The sequence below is a fragment of the Adiantum capillus-veneris genome, chromosome 27, assembly GCF_014529385.1.
Source record: "Adiantum capillus-veneris isolate H3 chromosome 27, ASM1452938v2, whole genome shotgun sequence".
NCBI lineage: Eukaryota > Viridiplantae > Streptophyta > Polypodiopsida > Polypodiales > Pteridaceae > Adiantum > Adiantum capillus-veneris.
This window is the reverse complement of record NC_140957.1, coordinates 101183976-101197164: the sequence shown is the minus strand read 5'-3', so window position 1 is coordinate 101197164 and position 13189 is coordinate 101183976.

Sequence of the window (13189 nt, the reverse complement as noted above, 5' to 3'; positions counted from 1 at the left end):
TCTCCAATATCATTTTGACATGCTTTGACTTTCTCGACAGAATGTTAAGCAAGCTCAAGATCGATATAAGAAGTACGCAGATGAGCATCGACGTCTTGCTACTTTCGAAGAAGGAGACAAGGTTTTCCTCAAAGTTTCTGAGCATTCAGAAAGTCTAAAGACGGGAAAAGTTGCTAAACTTTCACCACGCTATTGTGGACCGTTTACCATTCTCAAGCGTATAGGTCAAGTGGCCTATAAGTTAGCTCTTCTAGAGCACTCATGAGTTCATCCTGTTTTTCATGTTAGCCATTTACGAAAACAAATAGGACAAAATGATAATGTCATTGACATAGGTGTTTTGGTTGACCTTATTGTACCGCCAAGCATTCCTCATGAACCCGAAAAGATTTTGGATTCTCATGAGCTTCGCACCAGACATCATGTCAGACAAGAGGTGTTGGTAAAATGGCTAGATAGACCTGAAGAAGGTTCTACATGGGAGAGTGTCTCCGCACTTAAGAAACGTTTTCCTATGTTCGTTTTTGAGGACGAAAAACATTCTCCAAGGGGGGTTAATGTAAGGACATGGGTCCTATGGGAAAGGCCATCGGCACGGCCGGACAGTGTGTACGTTAGGGGAGGCTATAAGATAGCACGGTTGGGTGGAGACTAGCACACACATTACCACCGCCCTTTCTATTTCCAAGAGTTATCTGAAGCCAGTTTTTCAAAGCAAGAGGGTGGACAGTCTAACCATGAATTGCAGCATGAGGAGGGGCATTAGATTCAAAAGTCGGAGTGTGTCCGTGGATAGCTATCTTTGATAGCAGGATCTGTAGGAACTGGTAGAGATACAACCTTGGAGTGCAGGCCATCATGTGTCCAGGTTTTCCCTCTTTGTGATGGTGATGGCGACTTTGAGTTTGAGAAGATATGGGATGAATTCATGTCTTGCTTAGCTAACGATGTGGTGGCTAAGTCAGTGCAATCAGAGGAGGAGAGATTGGCTTGCCATGCGGTAGAATCTCTGCCACAACAAGGGGTTGGGCAATTATCCACTGCTAAGGAAGAGGTGGTTATAGATCTCGAGGCTGTAGTAGATGAAGTCTTAGTTGAACAGGATGAAGTGTCAACACATGAGTCTGCATATGAGGGCTTGATTGGTCCGTTTGACAGATTGGAGGCTTTGCATACGCTAGATGACAAAGAGGGCAAGTCTTTGGATGAGGAATGGGGTTTTGATGACCTAGATGTTCCGATTCATCCCTCCCAGCAGGTGTATGTAGACAAAACTCTTCACAGGATCAGAGTTATGAGAAGCTTTTTGAGGGTTAAGGAGTCAAAGAAACAAGAGATGCAGCAACTAATTTCAAAAGCCACCTCTCTCGGCACTTATAAAGCAGAGGAGTTCAACAAAGAAAATTTCTCTCTCATGTAGGGTTTACATTTTGATAAGAAGCCACAACAAGAGGGGGGCATGCCTTTCTCTCTCTTGCAGAGCATATGCTGCCTAGAGGAGTCAGAGATGTGGTGAGTGTAGAGTCAAAGTTTCTTTGTAGCAGTGAGGGTTGCGGTGAAGTGGTCTCAGTGGATGAGGGCCATGCAGATGGCAGGTGTGATGACTTTTTTTTCTTTGATCATGTCTTATCCGAGGTAGGTGATGTCCCTCATATGTAACCTTGAGCTGATGAATGCATATCTAACAAGGTCGACCTTTATGATTTAGAGATCTTGCTCAATGAATATGAGCCTCTTGCTCAAATGAATGGCTCTCTCATGGTTCATGATGTGAATGTAGATGTCGTATACAAAGCCTTGGCGGGCCTCTTTGTAGGGATATATGGGTGAAAGCATGACTGGGTGGTACACTTTTATGGGTTGATTACTACTTTTGAATAGCTGCACTATTAGACGTGGCGCATGGTAAAATGTTTGCAAATTAATTCTAAATTTGGTGCCAAACAGCTTTTTAGATTCTCCTCTTCAAGAGCTATCCAATGATATATCACACGCCTTAGGTTCTTCTTTCTTTGTCAAACATATTACAGCTATTAATTTGCCAGATAGGGATGTCCCGGACACAGCTTTGGTGTCCACCCAGTCATGCTTTCACCCATAGACTCTTCATAGTCTTTTGGAGGCCCAAGTGGCTACAACAAAAGCTCATAATGACAATAACCGCATAGTGGGCTGCAGTTTGGGCCTTGGTGATTCCTTTACAGATTTTCCTGGTCATGGTAAGAATGATGAGACTTCTAAGCCTACCATGTACACTACTAGTGAGGGCTTGTATCGCTATATGACCATTTCTCAAGGAAAGGAAAGATATGCCAAGTTTGTTTGTGGGATCGAGGAGGGAGTTGATCTTCAAGATGGGAGGCTAAGAGCTTTCCCTTTGATCCATGTGGGATTCCAGTTTGAGTGTTTAACAAGCGAAGGCAGTAGAGATAGTGATCTAAAAGCCAGCTACAATGTATATTTCATGTTTTTAAAGCTTTTAGACATATTGTACAGGTTTCTTGGCGGCATGTGTGTATAGCTCTCTAGTAAATATCGAGTTGAGCATGAATGCTAACTAAGGGGTTGGGCAAAGATGATGGATTTTGGATATTTACCAAACGGTGCACTTGAGAGCTGGGCAATACTTTCATCAAGCATGGAGGATATATCAATGCAGGTGCTAGAGTAGATATCATGTGCAACTCTGGTTAAGCCTCAAAGGATGAGAGTGTTGAGGATGGCTCTTTGAACCCTAAAGATGGCAATTTGATAAATAATATTTGGGCAACATTTTAGCAAGCTGTGAAGTAGGTGATGCTCTAATGGCTATCTTCTCTCCTCCACAAAATAAAAGCTCAAAGAATAGGAGGAGTATTTGAGGTGCCAATCAATCCATCTTTTGGGTGAACGAGGCAGCATGGAACTTGGTCGGTTATGGAAGGTCATTTGCAAGACACATGAAGGCATGTGGGAGTCAATTGGGAGGGAATCTTGCAAGAATAGATATGCAAGGGTGGCCATGCTAAGGAGGTGCTCGAGGCCACCCTTTTTCAAAGGGAGACAAGGTGGAGATGGACAACTTGGAAAAGGATGCCACGTCTTGCATGACAAGGAGCAACCTACGAGGGAAAGGTGTTTGGTGGGAATCCACCCCTAATTCAAATTGTTTTTAAAAGTAATTTGAAAAGAATGTAGGTCGCTTGCAATGATTTCCAAGAGAATGGTTGGCATGCAAAGAGCCACCGTGACGAAGGGGGACCAAAATTAGGAACACAACCAAGAGAGCATGGGGGGCCATGCTGCTAGGAGTTTTCTGCAAGCCATGAGCGGGCTTGGGAATTTAAAGAAGAGAGAGGTTCAAGTTTAGGCACACATTGGGGTGCTACACATTGGGGTGGCCACCTATAGGGAATTCCGAGAGGGCTACAGACCAGAAGGGGTTCGGAAGCCATTCAGGAGCGTGGAGGGACAGTAATTTGAGGAAGTGGTTCAGGGCGGAGAAGCCACTCTGAGATCAAGAGGAGCTTCGGAAAAGCATGAAGGAAGGGAGCTTGTGAGAGACGGAGTCCATGCTGCCGAGAAGGCTCTGGTGGCCATCGGCTCACGAGGGTGTAGAAGGGAGAGCTTGGAAGGAGTCACACCAGGTGAGAGCAGAAAGGGAAGCCATCAAGAGAGCACGACCGTGGGAGCTACAGACTAGGAAAAGACCATCTACAAAGAGCGCCATGAGAAATAAGGGGGGGTTTCTCTCAGGTCCTAGAGTGCTGCAAGAGAGAGCGCCTGATCATTCAAGAAGAGAGCACCGAGGGCAAGTGAGGTGACTGCCATATTTCCAAGCACTCAAGAGGGATCTGTCATGGCCTAGAGTACATTGACTTTGAAGGGCAGCACATTATGAAGGATTGGGGGGTTGGCCTCTACAGCACCTCAAAGGAACATGAAGAAAAGAGTATGAAGAGAATAGCTCTCTCAAGATAATATGCGCTCATCTTCTCTTACAAATTTGGATAGCCTCACTGGCACTCAGCCCCAACTAGCTTCGACTAACTTCCCTCTACACCACTACAACTCCCACTATACTTGGATATACTAAAGGAATCAAGGAAACCAAGAAATTCAATGAAAACCTCTGCAGTTTTCTTCAGAAAACAAAGAGCTTCACTTCTTTTCAAACACACTTCCATGTGCTAGTAGAAACTCCATAGGCGCTCCCATATATACACATAGATTGACCAAAACCCATCCAAATCAAGCTCAATTTGAAAACCCACAAAGTTAATCAAAAAAGTTGATGGAAAACATGGGGAAAACTTTTCCCTTTTTCTTATGTACAAGCAAGGAGTTATAGTGCATAGTCTACCCTCGACTAGTTACACGAAAGTGAACCACACACAACATGGTTGCCATACCTCAAACCAAGATGAAGAGAGGCCAATATGCAAAGCTAAGAACCCACTTTCATCAGCCCATTGAGGAGAGACACACTCTCAACTCACCACACCAGGCTCTTGCAAGGCAAGAGGGGAACCTCTACTCCAAAACCCCCACCCTTCACCGCAGGCTGCAGCAACACATAGTTTCTTCTTCACAGCTCAACATCCCTCCTCACTCATGACCCCAAGATGATAAAAGTTCAATATTTGTTCATATTTTCTAAGCACTAACTCCTTCTTTGAAGTCTCAACACTTCTATGTACAAAAACCACAAAACTATGTACCGGCACAACTGGTATGCATGTGTAGAGACATCTGGCACACACCGCCTTTGTACACTTTATACAATCATGATTTATGTGTATATTCAAGGGTCACAAAAGCATTAAAAAGAAATTCTCAGATACTTTGGGGTGGCCCACATCATTCCGCCAAAACACGTCACAACGTTTTAGGACAAAACAAGGAGAAAGGATGTCGTTGGTCAAGAGTTTGATGTCTAGAACTTTAGAATTAAAGTGTGCATCCAACTGAAGGAAAAGAGCTCTCCAAGCTTAAGAGGGTCAAACTACGAGAAGCTTGACATGCTCTACAGAAGAAATTGGAGACAGTCGGTTTAAGAACTTGGTGCATGATAGAGAGGGAGAAGCTCACCAACCGCAATATCATACTATGGCTTATCAGTAGTGTGTATGAGCCAAAGTGCGAGAGGAGGACTGGCACAAATGAGAAGGACTCACCAAATTGGGTGGATGGTTTGAGAGCATCTGCCTACTATATCTTGTTCATAAGATAAAATATAAAACGTTCTTCTCTTCTTCTATGTGTATAAGAGCAGCGGAGCTTACTCTTTGTTGGAAGGATTTATACAAAGTTTGTTAATGTGAAGTTTGTTTGTAAGAGTAGGTACGTCTCAATCTGGGATTAGGTTTATGAGTCTGTGTTGCTCCATTGTCATCCACAGCAGAGGCATGTAACTGTCAGCAATGGCTTTCAATACATTTGTTCAATAAGAAAAGTAGCATATTATGAGAGTGCAAAGGTTCTTTGACAACGGAAATAGGGTAGAGTAGGAAAAGAGAGAGGCTTTCATGCTATTGGAAAGATAGAGAGTGTGTGTCTAGGTATGTTTCCCCAAGTTCCATCAATGTTAATAATAAAAGAGTCCTCAAATTAGAGTGACGTGAGACGCGACGTGAGACTCAAGATTGACGGCCGCAATATGAATAGGGAAAAGCTAAATTTTCTTGAAAAAATTGATGCCAAAATTAGAAAAATGATCGTGCAACCTTCATGAAGACGCACAAGGACGAAACCTGCGTCAAGCTCGATTGTAGAAAAAACATCATAACTTTCTACTGCAAACTCCGATTGATGCAAACCTAGAACTCAAATCGAAGATCTTGAGGAAACCAACAAGTTTTGAATCAAAAGTGCTATTGCGCTATGCTCTATTGCACTTTTTCGTTTTTCCAAATTTTGAGGAGAAGAGCCCCAAAAATTTAGATGAAGTTCAGGGTGTCAAAAGACAATTCAACAGGAAAACGTAATCAACGATTCATTATATTAATTAGCAATAAACACCAAACAAAACACTAATCATATTCTTCTTATTAACACAAAACAACTACAATTAACAAGAATCAATCCTCAAAAATAAGATTTGTAGCAATATTGTATCTTACATACGAATCGCGTACACATACTCTCTTTTATCACCATGAATTGAATGGTCGTGTGATCCTTACCGCTCTGATACCATGTTGACATGTAGATAGAAAGAGAGAGACAAGACAAGAGACACACCATGTATACTCCCAAAGACTAATTCCTATTGAGGTCTATAAGAGAGAAAGGGAGAACGGTGTGTGTTGTGGCACAATTGTAAATGGAAAAAATTTGGTGTGGCGTGCTATCAATTGTGTGAGTTTTGAAGGTGAACTCTAGTGGATTGGGGTGCAATGATTATCATGGGCTATAGAGAGTCAATTTTTTTGGGTTTTGGGTGTGTTCCCCTCCCCTCTATCTAGCATTTTTGACCCTCTGAATTGAAGATAAAACTCAAAACCTACCCCGAGGCACTCTCTTGCCCCAATGCATTTTGTTCACTCTCCCTGTTGTATCCTTTTTTGGCCCCTCATCTCCGGCCCATCCCCTCCCCCAACCTCCAACATGCTCCTCGGACGAAACCCTAAAAGGGTTTATGTCCGTGAGACCCCCGCTTAAATGAGAACCGTTTAATATACATAACACATAATAAGCACAATGATTGTAAAGCATCCAATAATAATTGCACTTTGATTTGGTCTCTCTTCCCCTTCTCACCTTGAAGGGACAGAGATCCACCTATGTGCATCTACTCCATGTTTACTCTTGTATGGTGGCACACCACCCACTTGGTTGGTTCTCACAGAACCCTGTGATCACCCTTTCCCTATGAAACTTTACACTATGGACCTTTATACCCTTCCGTGTGAACATGCACTTAATTTCCTCAGTCTAGCTGCGTAACCCATATCCCCTGCACAACTCCTGCAGAGCTCACATCCCGTGTCTCCCCAACCTCATGTGAAGCTCACATCCCCTGCCTCTGCACACAAGATTATAGCCCATTGGGTGGTTTCCTTAACTAATAGAAAGATCTTATTCTGGCAATAAAAGTTTTAAAAGTCTCTCTATACAACCTTTTTTTTTTCTTTTTAAGTGCTCAATTGAGCTAGAATTGCATTAAATTGAGAAGGTTACAAACTACCCTAGCATATCCTTTGAAAAGGGTTCTCAAGAAAATAATACATCAAAGGGGGTCACGAGAGATGAATTACATTTACATACAAAGCTTATATTCAAAGCTCTTTTCTTTTTTACATAGTAGCTTCCACAAATACAATCCTAGAACAACATTGGTGTCCAGAGGAGCCCCCTCTTTTGAAACAATAGTTCAATTCTGAATTCCAAATTGCTCGCAACATAGTAGCTCTTACAACACAAATGTCCATCACAAGATCCATACCATCAATGTGTCTAGATCCCATAGCAAGGTCTTGTCTAAAGAAGTAAATTCCCAAGTGGTGTACACCCACTTGCAAATAGAGCCTGTGAAATCTCTAATTTTTGAACAATCCTAGAAACAAGTTAGTGAGTTATTTCTTTGGGTGCTTGCATTTGACCCACACACCTTTCACCAAACCTCTTGCTTTAGCTTTTTCCCTGGTAGGGATGAAACCGAAGAGGATTCTCCAAAGGAATACTTTATCTTTATCGTCACATTTGGCCTTCTAAAATATGTTTTCGATCACTTGCCTCCATTTGCTTGCAACCCAGTTGTTGGACTAGATAGTGTTGAGGTGATCTATCCATACCAATGAAGTGCAAATCTTTTCATAAATTGGTTTCATCTTGGGAGATCAAAATAGATTTTCTCCAGATCATTTTGATGCTTTCCAATCAAGTGGTGTGGAGAAGGGCGGAAGGGTAGAGTTTGAGATTTTTTAAAGTAGTCTTCCAATGAAGATTTCCTCTTGGAGCGATAGACTATTGCAAGATTTTAGATGTTCAAATGAGATCCAATCTCCTTTCTGGTGCCCCAATTAGAATCCAAGTTGATAAATCCCTTGTTGTTAAGATTCCTAGCTATTTCAATCTAGTGGTTATTTAGACCTTCACTTCCACAATGGGACCCACGAGAACAAGTGCCAAGTAGTACCTTTCTAGTATCTTATCTCTTCCTTCCACTTGAGTGAGTTTGCGTCTTTACAACATTTATTAATAAATTTCCTAGTAAAACCTCTTACTTGAGCCCTAACTCCAAAAGGGGGGAGCAACCTATTTTGTATGTCGAGGTTGGACCAAGAACCTCCTTTAAATGTCATAGGGGCTGCCATTACCAATTCCCTTGCCATCACTACCCGAATCTTTTCATAATTGGCAAGGGTGTAGGAAAATTTGGCACATAATGCTATATGATGAGTGACAAGGTCAAGGATTCCAATTCCTCCCCGAGCTTTTAATTTAGCAATCACCACCCATTTACCCCGCTGCCAATGCTTGCTAGCAGAACGATTTTTTCTCCACAAACACTCTTTGATTGGTGACTAGAAGGAGTTCCAATGTTTTTTTGGGATAATTGTATGATGGTGACGTGAAGGTTATAAACAAGATGAAGAAGGAGCTAATTATCGTGCCTTTACAATGGAAGGGGGTCAAGATGAACTACCAACATTTCATTTTCTTTTTTATTTTTTCTTGAACCGAGTCAAATGCAGTCTTGTGAGTAATTCCTTCGCAATAGGCATACCCATGTGATGAAAGATGTTACCTTTCTTCACAACCTCTCTAGTACACTCTGAAGAGTCGAAATTATCTTAAGCCGTCAATGAAATGATCCTTGGTATGTCTATGTTGCATTGAGATCCTGATGATGTAGCAAACAATTGGACAATCTCCAAGGCTTCTCCTACATTATTCCCCTAGCCTCCATTTGGAGAAAGAGAAGTGAGTCATGAACGAACATCATGATAAGAAATTGTTTGCCTTTTTGGGTTTGTATCCCTTTAATCTCTCCTTTTGCAGTCGCTTGCTCCATCATAGCAATAAGAGGGTGGGTACAAGCTGCAAACCAAAGTGGCTCCCTTGCCGAATGGATCTTTTGACATTGAAGCTATCAACTATTTTGAAATTGAATAGTAGCTCTAAGGACCTCCCTTCCCCAAGAGTGCTTACCGCCTGACAAATTCGAGGGTCGAACACCATAGACTGCAATGTTTCTTGTACAAATGACCAAGTGATCCTATCATATACCTTATCCGGGTGCAATTGTAGAAGGATACATTCTTGTTTCTTGAACCTGGCATACTCCATCCCTATCATTGTAGCCAAGATGTTTTCATATACTGATCTTCCTTTAATAAAACCATGTTGGGGGGGAAATGACATCTGCTAACACCGGGGTCATCCTCTCACAATGAGTTTGGCCAACACCTTGTCGACTAATGCCATCATTGTAATTGGTGTCCGATGTTTGAGTTGAGAGCAAGCTAGTTTCTTGGGGATGAGTTTAATTATTCCTTTCTTCACCCCTAGTTCTCTCTATAAAACGTTGAAACTTGTGATGATTTCTATCCCTTTAACTTCAATGAATAACGAATAGCCCATGAGTAACCAATTCTTTAAACCTCATATCAAGAGCATCTAACAAGTGCTAATGCACGAGGGTGATTGGTTCGATCCTTTGAACAAATAGTGGAAGATACAATGGTCGGAAGCTCGATGGGTTGATGTTACAAAGAACATTTAAAATCCACAGTGACCTCATTTTATTAAGGTATTTTTGTGGAAGGTGTTGTTTGGGGCTTGGCCAACATGCTTCAAGGTTCACGCACATGGTATTGGGGCCGATAGATGTTCGTGGAGTAGATTGGCAAGCATAGATCTTGCCCACCTTTCATAGAATGACCTGCTATTAGAGGCCTGGTAGGAAAGGTGTGCATATGGATACAAAGATCGTGGAAGGTTGGATTTTTCAAGAAGGATCTTTGCCTTGGTGGAAAATAGTTTTGAAGTCCTGCACTTCTAATTTGTACTCAAATTGTCAGATAATGTTTCTTCAGTAATATCTGCAAGGCCACAAATTGCTGTGTATTTGATAACGATCTCTTTGTTGCTAGTTTCTTAGAGATTGTACAAGAAAGAAAGGAGATAATTTATGTGATAGGTAAATGGAAAAACTCGATCGAGCTTTGCTATGTAATGGACTAGGATTTTGGTAATTGTACGTTACTTGGTACTTCTGTTGTTTGTAACTATTTACCCCTCAAAGCTCGGATGAGCTTGAGACTAGTCTATATATTTCTTGGTGGTTCTAATACAATCACTCAAAATTGTGAGCTTTGCAAAAAAGGAAAAAAAGAAGTGTGGCACATGTTGGACCCGGTGACGGTGGTTTCGCATCTTATACTCCGCATGGCATGCCTTGTTAAATTTTCACGTGCTCAGTGGTCTCTTATAAAAATTGATAATGTGGAGAACCTACATAATCATATGAATAGCAATGTCTTGTCATGAGGTGTGGTCTTGACATGGATGGGCATGATGACCCCACTTTTAATAACCATGCACTTATTGGCTCGTAAGGGTCGTGGCGAGCTTCCTTATCTCTCTTTCATGACTTTAGCAGGTCATTGATTTGTGTTGAGCTTCCTTATCTCGCTTCCATGACTTTGTGGAGAACGTTTTGTTGTAAGGTGTGATATCCGTAGCTTCCAAAAATTCTCAAAAGTCATTGGCATGGTTTTATTAAATCATATGCAAAGCAAATTCTTGTTGCAAGATCTGATTTGAACACCTAGGCATTGACATTTAATTTTTTAAATAATATACATGGCAAATTAAGTTCTTCAAGACTGATCTGCTCTTTGGTAGTAACAGGTTGGGAAGTCTTGCTTTGCTTGTCTGCACTCAAATAATCAGGTACTACTTCTTTCACCAGATTTGGCAAGCAAGGAATCGCCGCATATTTGAGAGGGATCTGGCTGTGGCGAGCTTTTGTGAAATTATACAAGAGAGCAAAGTGACGATCCACATGATCGCAGGCAAACAAGCATTAGAGGACTGGTCTAGAACAATACATGTCATAATGACATCTTGTAATAAGTAAACTCTCTGTCAAGCAGAAAACTTGTAATCATGACCCTCAAGACTCGGTCTGAGCTCGAGGTTGGTGTATATTTTTGATGTTCTTAATACTATCCACTCACAATTGTGACTTTTGCCCAAAAAAAAAAAGTGTTCACCAACTTCATTTCATTTTGACTAACGTTGCAAACTCATTCAATTGCATTTCTGGAGTCAGACTTCTAGTAAAATTTGTCAAGTGAAAGATTATATTGGACCCTTGAAGGATTTGGGATTTGGAAGCAAACCTGGTTAAGCCGTGAATTTTTCAATGTGGAATTTGAAGCTAAATTCATCATTTCTTGTTTTGCAGCTTTTAGTTTACCTTGTGACTTGTCGTTCTCAAACATAGTAGATTTTGCCATCCCACTTTAGAATGCAGATTTCTCGTTGAAAACGTTTTTTTTTTTTTTTTGTAATCTCACTCAAAATTAGTTTTGAAGGTGTTCGTGCACTAACCATTCCAGTTAATCATGGGAGATTGACAGAGGTTGGGAGTCTTGATTACGCACGACCATTCCTGGCCGTCAATGGTAATGGGAGAGGGGGCCTACACATCTACTTGCAAACGGGTGATAAACATGAAGCTGACAACACATTTGGGTTTCTATGGCTAATGTGGCAGGCCATGCATGAATCTAGGCTCATATATTTCGCTTTGATGAGGTGTCCACAATAGGTGCAATTCCGCATGCTGATCTGGGATGGGCGTATTGGTCTACAAGCCCGCATACTTCGAGTGTTGAGTTGGTTGCCATCCACGGCTCGTGGGTGATATTTTGTAACATCAGATCAACAATGCAGATTAGTTGTCCCCCTTCCCATAGCCTGAAATTGGGCATTTTAGATATAAATTTTATGATTTGGCAGTATGTGCCTCTAATCTTTTTTCGATTTCTTTTATATAAAATCTAGAAAGATGCTTGGACTGGGAAATGGAAAAGGGATTAAATTCCCAAAACACCCCTAGTTTTGACATTGAATTTTTCCAAGGATAAAAAATTTGTAGCTTTTCATGAGAAGATTGATAGTATGTCAGTGCAAGATGCTAAGACATGCCGCTTCATTATTTTTAAACCTCATTGCGCTTTTTTGTGACAAAGACTCCAAAATGCATGTCGCTTGTCGAAAAGGAGTGTAGATTAGAAAATCTTGAAAAATTCAACCAATAGGTACAAGGGTGCACATATGGCGAGCAGCAGCCTTGGAGTTTTTTGGACACACGTTGTCAATGAGTGAGAGAAAGAGAGAGAGGGAGAGAGAGACGCGATATTGAGTTGCCGCCCAACCTCAGCAATGCGTTGCAATCCTAGCACCCGTGTCTCTGCGCCTCCCTTGGTGCGCAAGCCTGCATTGTGTCAAGGCAGATGTGATGCACCTCTGTCTATCTCTCCCTCTCGATTCTTTGCAAGGCAGGACCCCAAAATAAGCTGCATCTACGCACGCGAGGGTATGAGAAGTGGAGAGATGGGGCAGGTTCACACAAGGACGGGTGGCCTCAAATGGGGAACAAGGGTCACGGCGACCTGCACATTCTCTGCATCCGATCGCCGAGACCAGGGCTCCAAATGTGCGCAATCGCCAGGGGGCAATGACATCGAAGGTAGGGAGGTGCTTATGCACGTGGGAACCGGGGTTTTGGGAGAGGATTTGCTTTTATCAAAGTGCGAGAGAGAATCTGCAGCTCTAATCAAGTAATAAAGTGGAAGATAGACCCAGAATCAACCAATTGAAATTGTCCAAGAGAAGGTTTTCTTGGACTAAAAGATTGTTTAGAAAATTGGTATCAAAGAAAAATCTAACATTTGAATCCGAATGATGTCAAATGAAAAATGTCTCAACAGAATGTCTCGTGCTAGACTAGCCTCGTCACTAAATGACACCTCCCTAGGGAGGTGGGATCAATGGCCCACAGTAGGCGTCGCGAGGTGGGTGCAATCCGGGTCGTCCGATCGACATTTAAACTAGGTGTGAAATAAGCGTGCACTCGAAGATATGTACCCCACACCAAATTTGGTGTGAACTCGGTGTGAACTCGACGTGAACACGGTGTGAACTGGGGAGGGCCTGCACACCACACCAAATTTGGTGTGAACTAGGTGTA